At 41.0% G+C, this 20599-nt stretch overlaps 1 protein-coding gene across 7 annotated transcripts in view; it reads left to right on the plus strand.

Moving 5' to 3' along the window:
- Window positions 1-20599, plus strand: part of BAM4 (beta-amylase 4) — a 42918-nt gene that overhangs the window by 18442 nt on the left and 3877 nt on the right. Inside the window, exon 9 of one of the 7 annotated variants that reach the window (XR_016080403.1) lies at window positions 18919-19047. The exons of 5 other annotated variants lie outside the window; for them this stretch is intronic. The gene's annotated coding sequence lies outside the window, so the exon portion shown is untranslated. Of the gene's footprint in view, window positions 1-18918; window positions 19048-19523; window positions 19576-20599 lie in introns of all 7 variants that reach the window. One more of the 7 variants, XR_016080404.1, reaches the window with a different exon arrangement.

The following is a 20599-nucleotide window of genomic DNA, read 5'->3' on the forward strand; positions in this document are numbered from 1 at the left end:
GGTTGCATAGAGTTAACTAACCATCCTATAACGGTATAGTTCTCTTGCATCCATCTCTCAAATTCGGGATCTGTCTCTTCGGGTTTCACCTTACTGCCTGTGAGATACCCGGGTTTTCCTCTACTACAAACATAAATTTTTATAGACTGTGCCCAGGCAAGATAGTTCGTCCCATCTAGCTTAATCGTGGTAACACCAGTCAAAACGAAATCTACTGGAGCAGGTCCAGAAACCGGCACCTGCTTGAACTCACTTCCGTATGTCTCCATTAATCAAACGGAAATCAAAGAACTGAAATTTTAACTATGTAAACTTACTTGAAGTCAAACCAGAAATAGGGTGCTTGAAGAACTAGGGTTTTGCTCCGTCCAACAGATGGGAGGAAGAGAGAAGATGGTGCCGCACCAACCAGACTGACCCAAACTCTTCCTAACCTGAACCGCCCTCCTTTAGCAGTCACAAGACACCTTCCAAGCACAGAGCGCCACACCCAAGCTTCACCCTTCCTGGTAACCTCGAAAATCTCTAGTTGACTAGGGTTTCGGACAGCACCAAAACAACATCACTTCTTGGCAAAATTCGGCCAAAACTTAAATCTCCAAACCCTTCTACCAACTAGGCAAGTGATTCTCTATACTATAGAGAACCTATCTCTCCATACACTCTCTTGATTTTAGAGTGTACAGGAACGAAGAAAAAAGGAAGAAAGAAGAACTGTACCCGCTCTGATACCAAGATGTGAATCAGTCTTCTAATATCAGATTTAAAATCAGTAATTAACAGTGCAAATCAGATCTGAATAATAGTGCAAGAGCTGTGTATGTCGAAGAGAAGAGGAAAGAGAAGAAGAAGTCGAATAATTCACCCTTCTCCTCTAACCCTATTTTATTAACCTCTAATAATTAATGATGACAAGTATGCCCTTAAGTGGGCGGCCAGCTTGGCAATTACATAAAGAAAATAAAACAAGAACAAATAACAGGCCCATTAAGTGAGGCCCATCAACATAAAATAAAAGATAAAAAAATAAAGGATATCACACAAGCAGCTGTTAGGGACCATTCGACCCAGTCTCTTTACAATTAACTTGTTTATTGTTCTAGAAGATGGTTTGAACATATGCTGGTAAGTGTTCTATGAGGTGCTACCTGGTGCCAATCTTTTCTAAACATGGTGATAGGCTTGGCTACTATTCACTTGAACTATCAAAACAATCACAGACTTAATCTCAGTGTTTAAAAATGCAAGGCACAAGGTGAGGCACAGAAATTCAGAAAGTGCCAAAAAATGCAAAAAATTAAAATAATATTAACAAAAAATATAAAATTAAAGTTTAAAATAAATGTTTTAAGAAACTATTATCTAAAATTAAAATATGTATTCAAATCATATAAAGCATTTTCAAGTATGTAAAACCCACAATCTCTTTTTTTCTTCAATTGCATTACTTCAAATAGCTAATGTTATGTAAAGAATCTTGCATTTCTGATTCTATGAGCCGCATTTGTACCCAGCCCCTCAAGACAAGCCCAAACAAGTCCATGTTAGGGTCTTAAATTCTTAATTCTTGCACATAACAAAAGATCTTTGTTCCATGTTAGGGTCTTGATCCTAACAGTCCATGTTAGGGTCTTAAGGATTTAAATGTGTAGCGAAATATAGAGGGAGAGAAAGGAGAAAATATTTTCTTTGTTCACATCTAAAACACATAGAGCATACAACTTAAATAAGAAAAGATAGGAAAGGCTAACCCTAGAATCTCTCACAATCAGGGATTGATTAATTCTTTCCCTTAATCCTAGAATATGACTTTCCTAAATTTATTCAAATCTCTAACAATCAAATCCTAACTTTCCTAATTTACTGACACTCCCCCTCAAGTTGGTGCAAAGATATCTATCATGCCCAACTTGCTAACTTGAAGCTCAAATGGCTGTCTCAACAAGCCCTTAGTCAAAACATCTGCAACTTGCTGCGTGGTTGGTACAAACGGAGTGCAAATTATTCCCTCTTCAAGCTTCTCCTTTATAAAGTGTCTGTCAATCTCAACATGTTTCGTTCTATCATGTAGAACCGGATTATGAGCGATGCTCAAATGGCTGTCTCAACAAGCCCTTAGTCAAAACATCTGCAACTTGCTGCGTGGTTGGTACAAACGGAGTGCAAATTATTCCCTCTTCAAGCTTCTCCTTTATAAAGTGTCTGTCAATCTCAACATGTTTCGTTCTGTCATGTAGAACCGGATTATGAGCGATGCTGATAGTTGCCTTGTTATCACAATACAATTTCGTAGGAAAACTCACTGGTCTCTTAAGATCTGCTAGAACCCTCTTTAGCCAAAGAACCTCACACACTCCTTGAGCCATTGATCTGAATTCAGCCTCAGCACTATTTCTAGCAACTACACTTTGCTTCTTGCTCCTCCAAGTAACTAAATTGCCCCAAAGAAACGTGCAGTACCCCGAAGTTGACCTTCTATCAGTAATCGAACCTGCCCAATCCGCATCTGTATACACCTCAACCCCTCTCTTCTCATTTTTCTTGAAGAAGAGTCCTTTTCCTGGTGTGCCTTTTAGATACCTAAGAATTCGATACACAACTTCAAGATGTTCTTCGTACGGGGAGTGCATAAATTGACTCACCATGCTCACAGTGAAGGCAATATCAAGACGTGTATGTGACAAGTAAATCAATCTTCCAACCAGTCTTTGGTACCTACCCATATCTACTGGAACCCCATCTTTAACTTCTCCAAGCTTAGCATTAACTTCTATCGGAGTGTCTGAAGGTTTGCAACCACTCATTCCAGTTTCTTTCAAGAGATCTAGAATATACTTTCGTTGCGAAACCACAATGCCCTTCTTTGGTCTTGCCACTTCCATTCCAAGAAAGTACCTTAGCTGGCCTAAGTCTTTAATCTCGAATTCCTTCGCTAAGCTCTACTTCAGTCTGCTCATCTCTTCTATATCATCTCCAGTCAAGATTTTGTTATCCACGTAGACAATCAAAACCGAGACCTTGTCTTTGGTGGATCTCTTTGTGAAAAGAGTATGATCAGATTGTCCTTGACTATATCCTTGACTTTTAACAAACCTTGTGAATCTTTCAAACCAGGCTCTGGGAGACTGTTTAAGTCCATATAGAGACTTTTTTAGCTTGCATACCTTAGTTCCAAACTTCTCAGTGAAACCAGGTAGAGGCTCCATATATACTTCTTCCTCCAAGTCTCCATTCAAAAAGGCATTCTTCACATCCAACTGATTCAGTGGCCAATCAAGATTAGCTGCAACAGATAAGAGTATTCGAACTGTATTTAGCTTCGCCATTGGAGAAAAGGTCTCAGAGTAGTCCACTCCATATGTCTGAGTAAAGCCTTTAGCTACAAGGCGAGCCTTGTATCTCTCCAAGGATCCATCTGAGTTGTACTTCAGAGTAAACACCCATTTACAACCAACAACTGTCTTCCCATCCGACAGATCCACTTTCTCCCAAGTAGCATTCTTTTCCAAAGCTCTCATCTCCTAAAAAATAGCTTCTTTCCACTCAGGAACATTTAGAGCCTCCTGGATACTGTTAGGAATGGATACACTAGACACTTGTGAAATAAAGGCACAATATGAAGGTGAAATATTTTTGTAAGATACAAAATTTGACAGAGGATGTTTTGTACAAGACCTAACACCTTTCCTAAGAGCAATGGGAAGATCAAGCTGACTAGAAGAATTTGACTCAGAATTACCTGAAGGAATATTTTCAGGAACTTTTGAAGAATTATCATGAATTTCATGATCCAACCTCTGATCAGATTCTTGTTGATGTTGCAGAATAGTGCCTCTCCTTTTCCGTGCTAGATATTCCTTCGAATATACAGGACCTTTATACTGTTTCGCACGCATCTCTGTTGTTTCGGCTTTTTCATTTTGAGATGGCATTACCAAAGGTTGTTCATTGGTAGAATCAAAATTTTCAATATTTAATTCATTTGTTTCCACTAATTTTGTGTTTTCTGCCTCTCTTTCGGTGACCGGTTGTGAGGAACATCATTATGGACAAATTCAAACATTAAATCAGAACCATCTAAAAAACCATCTTCACTAGTGTTGCTCTCCCCCTGAAGATGGGAGTTGCTGTAGTATGAGGTTCCTTCAAAGAAGGTGACATCCATAGACACAAGCATCTTTTTCAAAACTGGATCAAAGCATTTGTAACCTCTCTGATTAGTGGTAGCTTACAAAAATACATTTATGTGCTTTCGGATCAAGTTTTGAACGTTTAGGATCATGGTTATGAACAAAGGCCACACTTCCAAAAATTTTTAAGGGAATGTTTGTCACTAGCCGAGAGTTTGGAAAACAGTCAGTGAAAACCTGTATGGGTGTTTTGAAATCCAAAATTCGTGTAGGCAGTCTGTTAGTCAAATAAGTGGCTGTTAAAACTGCTTCCCCCCAAAGATACTTAGGAACCTTAGTTTTAAAACTTAGAGCTCTAACAACTTCAAGGAGATGTTTGTTTTTCCTTGAAGAAAACTGAAGAAAACAGACCTTGAGAGTTCGACAATGAGGGTTTTGAGAGTGAGAGTTTCGAACATTACTCCCTCTCAGCACCCTAACACTATTTTAGTAAGATAAATTTGAATAATTACAAGGAGGCCCTTAGTTGGGCAAGAAATTACAAAGAACATAACATAGAACGGATGGGCCCGGAATAAGGCCAATTACAGAAAAGAACATAAACAGTAAGAAAGAATAAACAGCCTATGGGCCATTCGGCTCATCTTCTCTACAGTCCCCCTCAAGCTGAGCATAGATGTCAATCATGCCAAGCTTGCTAGTATCATGCTGAAGTTTTGCCTTGGGAATGCCTTTGGTGAGAAAATCTGCCAATTGTTCTTTAGATGAGATGAAAGGAAGACATACTTCACCCGAAGAGACCCTTTCTCTAATAAAGTGTCGATCAACTTCAATATGCTTAGTTCTATCATGTTGCACTGGATTGTGAGCAATGTTGATGGCAGCCTGATTATCACAGGACAACATCATTGGCTTGTCATGTTCAACCCCAAGTTCCTTCATCATTGATTTTAGCCATAATAGTTCAGAAACTCCATGTGCCATGGCCCTGTATTCTGCTTCAGTTGAAGACCGAGCAACAACCGATTGTTTCTTGCTTCTCCAAGAAACAACATTACCAGCCACCAAGCTGCAATACCCAGAAGTAGATCTTCTGTCATTAATGTTTCCGGCCCAGTCAGCATCGGTGTAGGCTTTAAGTTTCATATGACCATGCTTGGCAAACAGAATTCCCTTTCCTGGGGAGCCCTTCAAATAACATAGGATTCGCTCTGTTGCTGCCATATGAGTGTCTCGGGGAGCATGCATGAATTGGTTAATGCAATTGATTGCATATGCAATATCTGGCCGAGTCATGCATAGGTACAGAAGTTTCCCAAGAAGTCTCTGGAAGATTCCCTTGTCTTCTAACAATGTCCCATCTGAGGCAGAGAGTTTATGACTCATATCAATAGGAGTAGCAACTGGTCTAGCACCCATCTTTCCAGTTTCAGAGAGCAAGTCAAGAACATACTTCCTTTGGGAGATAAGAATCCCATCCTTGGATCGAGCAACTTCTATGCCGAGGAAGTATCTCAGTTCCCCCAAATCTTTAATCTCAAACTCTGTATGGAGGAAATATTTTAGATCATGAATTCCTGAAACATCATTACCAGTCACTACAATATCATCTACATATACAATGAGGTATACTGCCAGAGGTCCACTCCTCTTCACAAAAAGAGTATGATCAGACTGTGTCTGCACATAACCAAAGTTAACAAGTGTTGTTCTAAATCTCTCAAACCATGCTCTAGGGGACTGTTTTAGTCCATAAAGGGATTTCTTCAGCCTGCATACCTTTCCTTTCATATCAGTTCCGTACATCCCTGGAGGAAGAGACATATAAGCCTCCTCATGTAATTCACCATTCAGAAATGCATTCTTCACATCCAATTGATAAAGGGGCCATTCATAGTGAGCAGCTAAAGATAGAAGAATCCTCACAGATGTCATCTTGGCAACAGGTGCAAAGGTCTCCAGATAATCAATCCCATATGTCTGTGTATAGCCTTTTGCAACCAGCCTGGCCTTGTACCTTTCAATGGTGCCATCAGCTCAATATTTGATAGTAAAGACCCACTTGCAACCGACTGGATCCTTCCCTTCAGGCAAATCAACCACTTCCCATGTGTCATTCTTGTGTAGGGCATCAATTTCAGACTTCATAGCATCCCTCCATTCTGGAATGTTAAGATCTTCTGACACAGACCTGGGAATAGGGTTAGAAGCAACAGAAGATAGATAGGCAAAGTATGAAGGAGAAAGCAACCTGTAAGAAAGGTGCTTGGAAATGCAGTGAGCAGTGCACTTCCGTTTTCCTTTCCTAACAGCAATGGGAATATCAAGGTCAGGGAAGGATGACTCCAAGGGTGCTGAAACTGTACCTGTTGTCTCATATGTGACTGGAAGTGTATGAGGCTCATGTGTTGTAGGAGAAACAACCTGCTCATTTCTAGATCATTGCCTTTGATACACCTTGGGATTGAGGATAGGACGAGGAGGTAAAGGTGGAAGAACATTGGGACAGGGAGAATGGAACGACTGATCCGCCCTTGATTCATTTGAAGGAGAAGCAAACTCATCAAAAGACTCAGCTGGGACAGGAAGAGGAAGAGCAAACACCTGTGACAAATCCTCCCCTGTGGACAATGTCCATCCGAAGAGGAACCATAAAAGGGAGAAAGCTCATCAAAGGTGACATCCATTGAGACATACCGAGAGCCAGTCTTTGGATCAAAACAACAGTAACCCTTCTGTGTGGGGGAATAACCAAGGAAGATACACTTGTGGGCTTTGGGTTCAAATTTATGCCTTTGGACACTTGGAACATGTACATAACAGGTGCTGCCAAAGACACGAAGAGGAATAGGAAAAAGATCCTTGTCCGGATGAAGGAGATTGAAGGGAGATGTTTCTACTGTAGCTACAGTAGTTCGAACCAGTAAGGAGAAGAAGAAAGAGAAGGAGAAGAAGAAGAAGAAGAAGAAGAGAAGAAGAAGAAGAAGATGAAAGAATTGTCGAACCTGATAGCTAAACCCTATCAGTCGACCTCTTAATAGTGATTAGGCTTCTAATTAAATGTACAAGGACTAAACTGCCCCTACTTAAGTATGGGACAGAGAACCTCTAATAAGACTGCCACATAAGCTCATAAGTTAACCAAGGTGAGTTGACTAATCTACCCTTATTCGGCTAACTCTAACACTCCCCCTCAAGATGGAGAATATATGTCATATAATCCCAGCTTGTTACATATATAGTTCACTCTCCCTGAGGTTAAGGATTTTGTAAACAAATCTGCCCACTGATCACCTGAGCTTACATGTTATGTGCTTATCTCTCCAGTAAGAACCTTCTCCCTCACAAAGTGGCAATCAATCTCTATGTGCTTTGTTCTCTCATGAAAAACAGGGTTGGATGAGATATGGAGCGCAGCTTGATTGTCACAGTACAACTTCATAGGTTTATCCATGTGGAACCCGATTTCTTGTAGGAGATTCCTCAACCACACTAATTCACATGTAGTGTGTGCCATGGCTCTGTACTCGGCTTCAGCACTGCTTCTAGCCACAACCGTCTGCTTTTTACTCTTCCACGTCACAAGATTTCCTCCAAGAAATGTGTAGTAACCTGTAGTAGATCTTCTATCAGACACAGAGCCCGCCCAATCTGCATCCGTGTACCCAACTACTTCAAGTTTTCCTCCTGGTTTATACAATAGCCCACGGCCCGGAGCTCTCTTCAAATATCTTACAATTCTAAGAACTGCATCCCAGTGAGATATACGAGGGTTCTGCATAAATTGGCTCACCACACTGACTGCAAAGGAGATGTCTGGTCTTGTGATAGTCAAATAGTTCAGCTTCCCCACTAGTCGTCTATACCTTCCAGGATCATCAAATATTTCCCCTGTATCACTGCTCAACTTAACATTTGGTTCCATAGGAGTCTTAGCCGGTTTTGCACCTAACAGTCCTGTTTCGTTCAATAGATCGAGAACATATTTTCTTTGGCACAGGTTTACACCTTGTCTTGATCTAGCAACTTCTATACCCAAGAAATACTTCAATGTCCCAAGGTCTTTTGTTTGAAAATGATTTTTCAGAAAGACCTTGAGTTTGTCGATCCCCAATTTGTCACTGCCAGTTATGACAATATCATCCACATAGACCATTAATAAAATCTTTCCAGCTTCTGAGTCATAGCTGAACACTGAGTGATCAACCTGGCATTGTTTCATTCCAAAATTCTTCACCACTTCACTAAACTTCCCGAACCAAGCACGAGGCGATTGTTTCAACCCATAAATTGCCTTTTTCAGTTTGCACACCTTACCAGCCTCCCCCTGAGCAACAAATCCAGGTGGTTGCTCCATATATACCTCCTCTATAAGGTCACCATGAAGGAAGGCATTTTTTATGTCAAGTTGAAATAAGGGCCAATCATACATAACTGCCAGGGAAATTAACACACGGACAGAGCTAATCTTAGCCACTGGAGAGGTCTCCATATAGTCCACAACATACAACTGTGAATACCCTTTAGCAACAAGTCTGGCTTTCAGACGCTCCACACTACCATCTGGCAAGTATTTAACAGTATACACCCATTTACAACCCACAACATGCTTACCAGGAGGAAGAGTAGTGAGCTCCCACGTGTGAGTATGCTGAAGAGCAGAGAGTTCCTCTTCCATTTCCTGCCTCCACCCAGGTGAACTAAGAGTCTCTTGGACATTGTTAGGTATGGAAATAGATGACAATAGTGAAACAAACTGGCGATGTGAGGCGGAAAGGCGAGATACTGAAACAAAATTGGAAATGGGATGGAGAGTAGAACTACGTTTACCTTTCCGTAAGGCAATGGGTAGGTCAAGTCCTGAAGGTTCAGCAACAGGAGCAACGACAGGATCCGTGGACAAGGTAGAAGCTGGAGGAGGGGCCGGTGTCGTTCGACGTGTATACACTTGCCGAATTGGTGGTCGTTCAGTAGGGATTTGCACTGGATGAGGTGACGAGTCAACTCCAACAGGAACACCCGGAATGGGATCACTGACCGGAAGAGGAAGAGGAAGAGGAAGTAAAGGTGGAGACGAAGATGCTTCAGTTCCTGAGAAGAAGGGAACAGACTCAAAAAAGGTGACATCAGGACAGACATAGCACTTCCGAGTAATGGGATTGTAACACTTGTACCCTTTTTGAGTCCGAGAGTAGTCAAGAAAGACACACTTAATGGAACGTGCATCCAACTTGTCTATTCCAGGACTCAGATTGTGAACAAAGCACACACAACCAAAGATACGAGGTGTTAATGGAAAGGGAGACAAGGTGGGGAACAAGATAGAGAAGGGAGACCGACCATGAAGAATAAAGGAGGGCATCCGATTAATGAGGAAACACGCAGTAAGTACAACATCACTCCAAAACCGTTTAGGAACACTCATATGATGAAGAATAGACCGAGCTGTTTCAAGGAGATGACGGTTCTTCCGTTCAACCACCCCATTTTATTGAGGAGTGGATGCACAAGAAGTTTGATGAATGATGCCATGCTGTTCTAAATACTGTTGAAAGGAAGTTAGAAAATATTCACGACCATTATCTGAACGAAGAACTTTGATTGGAACACCAAATTGTGTACGTATTTCAGCATGGAATTTTTGAAAAATGGAAAATAATTCACTCATTTCTTTCATTAAATAAATCCATGTCATTCTTGAACAATCATCAATAAAAGTGACAAAATACTTGTAACCATTATAAGACTCTATTTTGATCGGGCCAGAAACATCTGAATGAACCAAAGCAAAAGGACTCAACATACAACTTTCAACTCTAGGACTGAAGGAAACACGACGATGTTTCCCAAACTGACACGACTCACATTGTAACACTGACAAATGACTCAAAGACGGAACTAGTATCTTGAGTGCCTTGAGAGAAGGATGTCCCAGTCGACAATGCCACTGTAGAGGAGTGAGTGAAGTCTGAAGTGCAACTGACGATCCACCACCGTCAAGGTAATACAATCCACCAGCTTCATGCCCCCCACCAATCTTCTTCCCCGTCCTGAGATCCTGAAAAACACAAGAGGAAGGGAAAAAAGTAACAGAGCAGTTAAGAGTCTTGTTTAATTTACTAACAGACATAAGATTGAATGGAAACTTAGGGACATATAGAACAGATGATAAGGAAAGAGAAGCCATGTCAACATTGCCAACACCACAGATGGGAGAGGAGGAACCATTGGCAAGGGTAACAGTTTGAGATGTGGAAGTTTCAGAGAGAGAAGAGAACACACCTGGAGTCCCGGTCATGTGATCAGAGGCTCTAGAGTCAATAATCCAAGGAGAGGTTTTAGATGACAGGCAAGCTATACCTGAGTGGGCAAGAGTAGCAGTAGTGTGCTATGAAGTGGACTGAAGGAACCACTCATACTCATCACACGGTACACGCACCATCTTCCTTCCGGAAACAGATGTAGATGTGGAAGGAATTAGGTCTGCCTGTTGATTATCACTGACATCAACCCCACCAGCAACAGCATGATTGGCCCATTTAGAGGGAGGGCGGCCATGAAAATCATAACAGAAATTTACGGAATGTCCTTCCCTGCCACAGTGGGTACACTTCCTTGTCGATCTGCCTTTTTCTTTGCCACGGCCTCCCCCTGAGTCACGACCACCACCACGGCATGTCCTCCCCCTTTCGTACCACGTCCACCTCCTCTGGCTGTCACAAAAGCTGATCTATCAGACTGTGTGGGATTCTCTGTCTGTCCCAAAGAAATCCTGCGAAGCCGAGCAAACACTTCCTCAAGTGTAGGAAGGGTAGAGCCCCCCAATATTTGGGCCCTAACTGATTCATACTCTGATTTCAACCCCACTAAGAACCTTGTGACATCTAGTTGTTCCCTCTGTTTTTGCTGAACCTTAACATCTGGAGTGAGAGGATGATAGACATTGAATTCATTTCTGAGGTTCTTCATACTGACATAGTACTCTTCTAGGGTTTTATTTCCTTGTTGCAGACCAAAGTACTCCTGATAGAGCTGATATACCCTTGTAGTATTATCTTGCCCAGAATACAGCTTCTTGGCATGTTCCCATATGTCCTTAGCTGTATCTAAGAACATGAAGTTGGCACTTATTTTGGGTTCCATACTGTTCCATAGCCATGTCATGATTTGAGCATCCTCCTGTTCCCAATCATCAAACCCTAGAGAGTTAGCCGGTGGTTTATCTTCTTTCACATGCTTCACTTTTCTCTTTGCCTTGAGAAAAAGTTCCATCGACTTGGCCCATGGAACATAGTTCTCACCATTCAGTTTAATTGAGGTCATCTGTACACCTAGATAGTCAAAGGAAACCACCACACTAGGTTTCTAATCACTACAACCATCTCCCATTGCTGCCATGATACTCTTTCAATGCTGCCTCTAATCTGAATTCCCAATCACCAACTAAGTGCTGCTGTCAAGAGTTTGATGTTCCAGAACCTACAGCAGTCCCTAAACACAATGATAGATACACACGCCTTTGTTCTTATCCACACCACTACTGATTTCACAAAAAAAAAACACAGACTACACCGACATTAATTCAGCACTTACTAACCACATGCAAGCTCTCTTACAACTACTCAACAGAGTTTGTGCATCACAAGCACCACCACACAGCCATAGCTGTCACACACAATACAGACCTGCTTTAACGCTTTTAAGAGGGCACCACAAGACCAACAAAAACTCAACTAGTACCATTGCATTACACCTTGCACCATTCGGCCACCTACAGTAGCAGCCCTTACACCATTTGGTCACTGTAAACACAGCCTGTTCTTGGAATTTTTCCAAGAACCAGGGCAACAACCAACCTAGTTCTCTAGGTTCTGATCAGTCCTTTCAAGTTCTTGAAGATTTTCAACCCAGAAATACCAACAGCACACAGAGGAGAGATAACCAACCTTCGTTTGAGAGCTTCAGCCAACCATTCACTGCTGAAGTTGTTTTCTTAGGAAAGGAGGTTCTGTGCACCAGAAAAAAGAAGAGCTGTGATGTTTCAGGCCTGGGACGAACCACTTTTCTCCATTGACAGCCCAAAGAAGAAAAGGAGAGAACTGAAGCACGAACTGAAGTTGTCACGAACTGAAATAGGTCACGAACTGAAGTTGTCACGCTCTGATACCATGTTTCTACTGTAGCTACAGTAGTCCGAACCAATAAGGAGAAGAAGAAAGAGAAGGAGAAGAAGAAGAAGAAGATGAAAGAACTGTCGAACCTGATAGCTAAACCCTATCAGTGGACCTCTTAATAGTGATTAGGCTTCTAATTAAATGTACAAGGACTAAACTGCCCCTACTTAAGTATGGGACAGAGAACCTCTAATAAGACTGCCACATAAGCTCATAACTTAACCAAGGTGAGTTGACTAATTTACCCTTATTCGGCTAACTCTAACAGGAGACTTAAACCCTAAAACCCTGGATGGCATACGATTATAAGGTAGGCGGCTGTGAGAACGGCATCACCCCAAAACCTTGTAGGAACATGTGAGGCAAATAAGATACTTCTTGCAACTTCAACAATATGCCTATTTTTCCTCTCAGCAACTCCATTCTGTTATGGGGTCCTAACACAGGAGCTTTGATGAATAACCCCCATGTCAGAGAGATAGCAGGATAGGTTCTTCTCAAAATATTCTTTTGCATTGTCAGATCTGAAAATTTTAATCCTGGTATCAAATTGGGCTAGAACAAATTCATGGAATTGTCTTACAAGTCTTGGAACTTCATCACGGGATTTCATCAGGAATATCCAAGTGAATCGAGAAAAATCATCAATAAACAATATAAAATATTTGTAGCCACCCATGGAGGGTAAGTGATAAGGTCCCCACACATCAGAGTGCACAATATTAAAAGGAAAAGAAGATCTTTTATTTTTCAAAGGATAATTGTTTCTACAATGCTTTGATAACTCACAAGACTCACAATGAAGACTGGACAAACTAATTCCCTTAAACAGTTCAGGGAATAGATGACTCAAGGCAGAAAAAGACAGATGACCCAAACGACGATGACACAACATAATCCGACTAATAAACTCTGAAGAAACAGACCTGAAAGCAACATTCCCAGGATGATCAGTGCATTGTCCCGGAGTATCAAGCAGGTATATTCCGTTCGCCTCATGGTCACTCCCAGTCACCTTGTGAGACTCTAGATCCTGAAAAACACAGTAGGAAAGAAAGAAGGTTACACAACAGTTTAGTGACTTGGTTAAACTACTTACAAACAACAAATTTGTATTTAGTCTAGGTACATGAAGGGCAGAAGGTAGGAACAAGGAATCTATAGCCTTGATGGTTCCCTTGCCAGAAATAGGGGCAAGTGAACCATCAGCTAAAGTGATTTTATCACGTCTAGGAAGCAAGTCATATGAAACAAACAAGGTAGAAATGTTGGTCATATGATCAGAAGCACCTGAGTCAATAATCCAAGGGATCTTAAGATTACCTGAAGTGGTTGCATGATTGGTAGAGGCCTTTATACTTGAATGAGCAAATGCAGAAGAAGCTGAATTTCCTAAAGGGTTGGAAGAAGTCACATTCTCTAGATGACTGATCATCTTCCCAAACTTTTCATATTCTGCTTTCATGGCTGCCAACTGTGCACAAGCAGACATCTCTTCAGTATAGTACTTATCACTATCTGGCCCAGCAGCCACATTTGCACTTCCTGTCCTTTTACTATCATGTTTTTTCTGAAACCGAATGGGAACAAGATCAGGATGTAATTTCCAGCACTTGTCTTTGGTGTGTTTCGGCTTCTTGCAGTACTCACATACAACTTCTTTCTTTCCTAAGCCACTAGATGTCCCAACAACACCTTTTGGTTTAACCCCCATATTCGCAAAGTGATCACTAATACCAGCCCCTTGAACCTGAACAACCATTCTACTCTCTTCATTGCTCACCAAAGCATAAGCTTGTGACAATGAGACACTCTCCTTGGAAAGAATATTCTGGGTTTAGTCCGGTTAAGAACTCAAACACCCTGTTCCTTTCAACCAATTTTCTGTAAGTCTCTGCATCATTGGTGGTGTCCCAAGTTACAGCTTCTATTGGGTCAATTTCTTGCCACAGAGACTTCAGGGTTGAGAAGTATATAGCTAAAGGTTTCTCCCTTTGCCTTAAATTCTTCACATCACTTCTCAATTTATAGGCTCTAGCCACATTTAGTTTTTGGGAATAGGTTTCTGCAACACTGTCTCAAATTTCCTTTGCTGAATTCATCCATAGGTAGTGTTGGCTAATTTGTGGCTGCATTGAGTTCACAAGCCACCCAATGACAGTGTAATTTTCTTGCATCCACTTCTCGTAGGATGGATCATCTTCTGGGGGAGCCTTCTTGCTCCCGGAAATAAACCCCCACTTTCCTCTACTATATATATAAATCTTTACCGATTGTGACCATGCTAGATAATTAGTTCCATCTAGTTTAACTGTGGTCACAGTTAATAAAGAATCACCTGGAGTCCCCTGAACCGGTCCATATTCAGCACCATTCTTGTTTTCAAATTCTGAGGAGTTCATCATGTAAACACTTCAAATATGATTTCAGATGACTTCTACAAATGTACCGAATGAGGATGAGCAAGGACTGAGTTCAACCAACCTCAAGACAGCAATACACAAGGCCAAACTACACCCGGAAGTTGCAAGAACCAAGACTGAAGTAGAACCTTGGTTTGGCCTTCAAGAAGTAATCAGAAAACTTCTAAGCACTGTGCACTCAATCGAAGTTCATTTTCTAATCAGGGACTTCAAGGTAATCACCAAAAAGTAGCCAAGAAGAGTAAATACCAGTCCGTATTGATGAAGAGGCCTTCTTACAAACATAGTGTGGGCAATAGAGAAGACCCCACTGTCAATGGTGAAAAAAGTCTCAAGAACAGTCCGTACAGGCCCCCAAAACACAGCCAAAAAGAAGCAACAATTTGCAGTACTGAATCCAAGGATGTTTCGGCAGTTTTGACAGTCCAAAAAGGAGTGAAAACAACCCAGAAATCTCTGGGTTAAACCAGATTAAAAGACAGCCGAATAGCTGAACAGAAACAACCCATAAATTTCGGACACTTCAACAGTCCAAACACAGAAAAATAACCCAGAAATCTGAGCACAACTTACAATATTTAAGCTTCAAATCAGAAACCAAGCTGTTTCCCTTTTTTCTCTGATTCTTCTTGGCCACCGAACCACTTCTCCAAGAGATTTGAGTCTTGGGCACCTTCCAATGACCTCCAAGAATCAGGCAACACGAGCTGAAGCTTCCAGCCCAAGAATACTGAAGTTCAGGCCTGCTCTGATACCATGAAGAAAACAGACCTTGAGAGTTCGGCAATGAGGGTTTTGAGAGTGAGAGTTTCGAACATTACTCCCTCTCAGCACCCTAACACTATTTTATTAAGATAAATTTGAATAATTACAAGGAGGCCCTTAGTTGGGCAAGAAATTACAAAGAACATAACATAGAAAGGATGGGCCCGGAATAAGGCTCATTACAGAAAAGAACATAAACAGTAAGAAAGAATAAACAGCCTATGGGCCATTCGGCCCATCTTCTCTACATTCCTTTCAGCCACCCCGTTTTGTTGAGGTGTATTATTACACGAACTTTGGTGTACAATTCCTTTCTCAGCAAAAAAATTCCCTAACACATTGTTAAAAAATTCCTTTCCATTATCACTTCGAAAAATTTTAATCTGAGTCTGAAATTGTGTTTGAACCATGTTGTAGAAATTTTTGAACACAGTTTCAGCATCATATTTCTCTTTCAAAAGGAAAACCCAAGTGACCCTAGTATGATCATCAATAAAAGTACTGAACCAACATTTTCTAGAAAGAGTTGTCACTCTAGAAGGACCCCAAACATAACTGTGAATCATGGTAAATGGTTTTGATTTTTTATATGGTTGAGACGGAAAAACAGCACGATGATGTTTTGCTAATTCACAAGATTCACACTAGAAAACTGAATGATTTTTATTCATGAATAACTTGGGAAATAAATGCTTTAAATATTGAAAGCTAGGATGTCCTAATCGATAATGCCATAACAAAATTTCACTGTCACTAGAAACAGAAATAGAATTGAAACAAGTCTGTTGGTCTTGCCTTCCAAAGGTTGATCCTTTATTAAAGAGGTAGAGGCCACCATCCTGTTTAGCACCCTCAATCATCTCCCCCGAGGTTAAATCCTGAAATTCATAACGAGAAGACCAAAAATTAACTCGACAATTATGATCAAGGGTTAGTTTACTGACAGACAAAAGATTGTATGATAGGTTAGGAACATGCAGAACATCTTTAAGGTTTAAAGAAGGAGAAATAGACACTATTCCTTTCCCAACAATAGTAGCAAAGGAACCATTTGCAATTTTAACCTTTTGATTCCTTGCACAAGGTGTATATGAAGAAAAGAATTGCGAAGTGCCGGTCATATGATCAGTGGCACCTGAATCTAATATCCAGGAGCCATTAGACTTGGTACAAGCAATGGCTGCAGTGAAAAAATTACCTGACTGAGCTAGAGAACAGGATGGGTTAGAATTTCCTAAAGATTGAGATTGAAACATTTTATATAAGTGCTCTATTTGTTCCTTTGTGAAAGGAAGAGACTCTGAGGATGATTGCTGCCTTGGATCCAAATTGCTCACTTGAAACACACGGACATCTCCCCCTGACTTGTTGTCACTGCCTGGTTTTTTCTTCCAATCCGCCAGTTTCCCGTGCAGCTTCCAGCAGGTTTCCCGAGTATGCCACGACTTTCTACAATGGTCACACCAAGGCCTCTGCTTTCCTCCTCGTCTATCTCCTTCTAAGTCTACACCTCGGGCCACAAGAGCAGACCCCTCCTCATTCTCTGTTTTTGTTTCACTAACATTCTTCAACATCACTTGCCGCCGTGCTTCTTCTCTACGCACTTCCGAAAAAGCTTCTCTCATAGTCGGCAAGGGCTTTCACCCTAAGATACGTCCTCGAACCTCATCGAGTTCTTTATTCAAACCAGCCAAGAAAACAAATACCCGGCCTCTTTCTATCTTCTTCTTGTACCGAGCACTGTCACTCGGACTTTCCCATTCTTCTTCTTCAAATAAATCCAACTCCTACCAAACAGCCATCATCTCATTATAATAAGCTATTACTTCATGTTCACCTTGCTGCATCTTCCACATTCGGGTATTCAATTCGAACAATTGTGAATGATTGTCCAAATCCGAATAGGTTTCCCTAACTGCTTCCCACACATCGCGAGCCGTCGGCAGGAACATGAATGGTTTTCCAACCACCGGATCCATAGAGTTGATCAACCAAGCGGTAACCATCGAATTTTTGGAATGCCACTGCCTGTACTTTGGATCATCAGTGGCTGGCGGTTTCACTTTGCCGTTCAAATAGCCGAGTTTCCCTTTGCCGTCGATCACCAACCGCACGGACTGAGACCACTCAAGATAATTTTTGCCATTCAATTTGTGAATGGTAATTTGAAGAGAATTCTCAGAAAGAGAAATAGCCGTTGGCTGAACACCTCCCTCCGAAGACGTCACACAGTTGGTAGCATCCGAAGAGGCTGAACCGGAGCCAACCATGGCGGCCTTAAAATTCATGATCGAACCCTAAGGCTCTGATACCATGTAGCGAAATATAGAGGGAGAGAAAGGAGAAAATATTTTCTTTGTTCACATCTAAAACACATTGAGCATACAACTTAAATAAGAAAAGATAGGAAAGGCTAACCCTAGAATCTCTCACAATCAGGGATTGATTAATTCTTTCCCTTAATCCTAGGATATGACTTTCCTAAATTTATTCAAATCTCTAACAATCAAATCCTAACTTTCCTAATTTACCGACAAAATGATTTTCTTAAACAAGTCCATGTTAGGTTTTCTTTGTTCCTCTTCTCTTTTCTCAAACCATAGTGGGATATTTCATGATTTTTGGATTCTGAGGTCTTTTGATTTAAATAAATCACTTTTCTTATTAAGTAAAAAAAAAGAAAAAAAATTCTTTCCCAATTTCCTGGCCGGGCTTTGGGATTTATATGAGGGCTGGCCTCGGGCTCAAGATCTAGGCCCGATGGTTGGGCCGGGCTCGGGCCTGAATGTGTTGTTTTAATATAGAGACAAAAGCCCAACCCCGTAAACAGGTCTACTCGTGTACATGTGCTTAATAGGAGGCCTTATTTGGGTTGCTTCTGAAGTAACCTAAGATTAGGCTGGCTGAGAATGGGCTACTCCTGCATTTGTATTATGGGCTCTATAACATGACTTTATTTTTGGTTATGGATTAGGAAATGAAAAGTGAAGCCACTTGTGCTGAATTACTTTTAATGGCATCTCTAAAACATTGGGGAATATGTGAAGAATAAAATACATTCATTTTGTTAAAATAAAAAATCTCATCTGAGCTTTTTATTTGAATGTTATGTAATATGATAGATTTCAAGGTCTAAAAAGAATTAAGAGAATGACAAGTATATGAAAGCTAGAAATAATTGGCAATATATCTGAAATTTTGGTCATGAAATTTCTATGGAATGCATTAGGATTTATTTGGATAAAAGATTTTGGCTATGATGCAAGAATTTTATTTTATTGTTGACAAAGAGGCCAACTTAAGTCTTTTAAAGACCTTGACTTTGGCACGCGTTTTATACTTGTGGACTGAACTTGAACCACTCCTTGAAAAAAAAACACTAGAACCACTTCTTGAATTGGTCATCTTAAAATTTTCTTCAAACAGTTCCAATGCTGCTCCACTTATGAAGGTTGGTTCAAATTAGACAAAACTCACTTCAGGTGCAGTGGTGCCTAGACTTTCTCAGTCCATGTCTGCATGAAGCCCCCTCATATAGATTGGGCTGTATCTTTGGTAATGTTCTATTGTTCTCATAGTTTCACTTAAAAGTAATTATGCAGTACTTTCTCTAGTTGGCATCTTGCTTTAGGTAAATCCTCCAGGTTCACATACAATTAATTAAATATTTTGGTTTAATATTTATCATATAGCACATTGTATTTTGGCCAAATTGTTCTATATGTTGGAGGATAGCAGGTTGCCAATCCAGTTCCTTGTTTCTTTTTTCTTTTTTTTCTTCCTATTTAAAATCCTTCGTTGTTTGATCTAATTACCACACTGATATTTTAGTTCTTTATTTGGCATTTACAGAGGCCTGACTAATGAAACATACTAATAAGTCAAGACTTTCCAATAGATCTATAAGTAGACATTTACATTGATCAAATTATGTAAATCATCGGTTCATAACCTTCCTCTGGTCTTTGTAGTTTTTGTACTGTTTTTCTTTTTGTCTTACATTATTATTCTATATAAATCTTTTGTTTCAGACTTCTGTTGTCTTCTTCAAGAGAAACCTGGGGAAATCAGTCAATGATTAAGGTGATTCATCCTGGATCAGAAACAATGGGAAAAAGAGGAAAAAACACCATACTACTTACGTACAAGTGTTGATGACATCATGACCATATTCATATGCCTCACAAATTTTCTGTCCAGTTTTTCCACGATTTTTCCAATTAGAGTTATTGAGTTTGAGTATTCAAATTTTTTTTTTATAAACATAGCATTAATTAGTTTAACACTACCAAATGTCTTGGAAACTCAGAATGACTGATACTCCTTCATTACCGACAGTAACAATACTTTTTATGAAGCTCTCTTAACAGTCCTTGGCTGTTAAGTTTAACAAACTTTGCACTGTTTACAACTTAAGAACTAATTTTGTATTAAACTTTAGGACACAAAACAGGTTTCGGCATCTACCACACACCATCCCCAGATCCACCACCAGCTCCCCAGCTGGAAGTGGCACCAACTCCTACTCTAACACCACCAATTCCTATTCCAAACTCTCCATTGATACCATGACCCCCACCAGCTTCTTGACCTCCTCCTGATCCACCCACCAGCTCCCTGTCTGGCACCAACTTCTACTCTAACACCAACACCAATTTCTATTCGAAACCCTCCACCAATACCATGGCCCTCTCCATCTCCTTGACTTCCACCTAATCCTCCACCCGCACCAGCACCAACACTAGCACCAACACCCGCACCAGCACCAACACTAGCACCCACCCGCACCAGCACCAACACTAGCACCTCCACCCACACCACCACCAATGACACCCCCACCACTGCCACCAAATCTTCCACCACCTGCACCAAAACCACCTCTGTAACCTGATCCTCCACCAGCACACCACCTCCCCTGCCACCAAAGCCCCCACCTCCATTGCCTCCTCCAGCAACATCACCACCACCATCAGCTCCCAACAACCACCATGACTGATCCACCACCTGCACTGCCTCCTCCACCGTCACCAAAACCACCTCCTGTGCCACCACCTACACCACTGTCAGCTCTCCTCCATGACTGGAACATGCACCTGTGCCGCTGCCT

This window comes from Nelumbo nucifera, chromosome 1 (genome assembly GCF_055504915.1).
Source record: "Nelumbo nucifera cultivar China Antique chromosome 1, China Antique-T2T, whole genome shotgun sequence".
NCBI classification, from domain to species: Eukaryota; Viridiplantae; Streptophyta; class Magnoliopsida; order Proteales; family Nelumbonaceae; genus Nelumbo; species Nelumbo nucifera.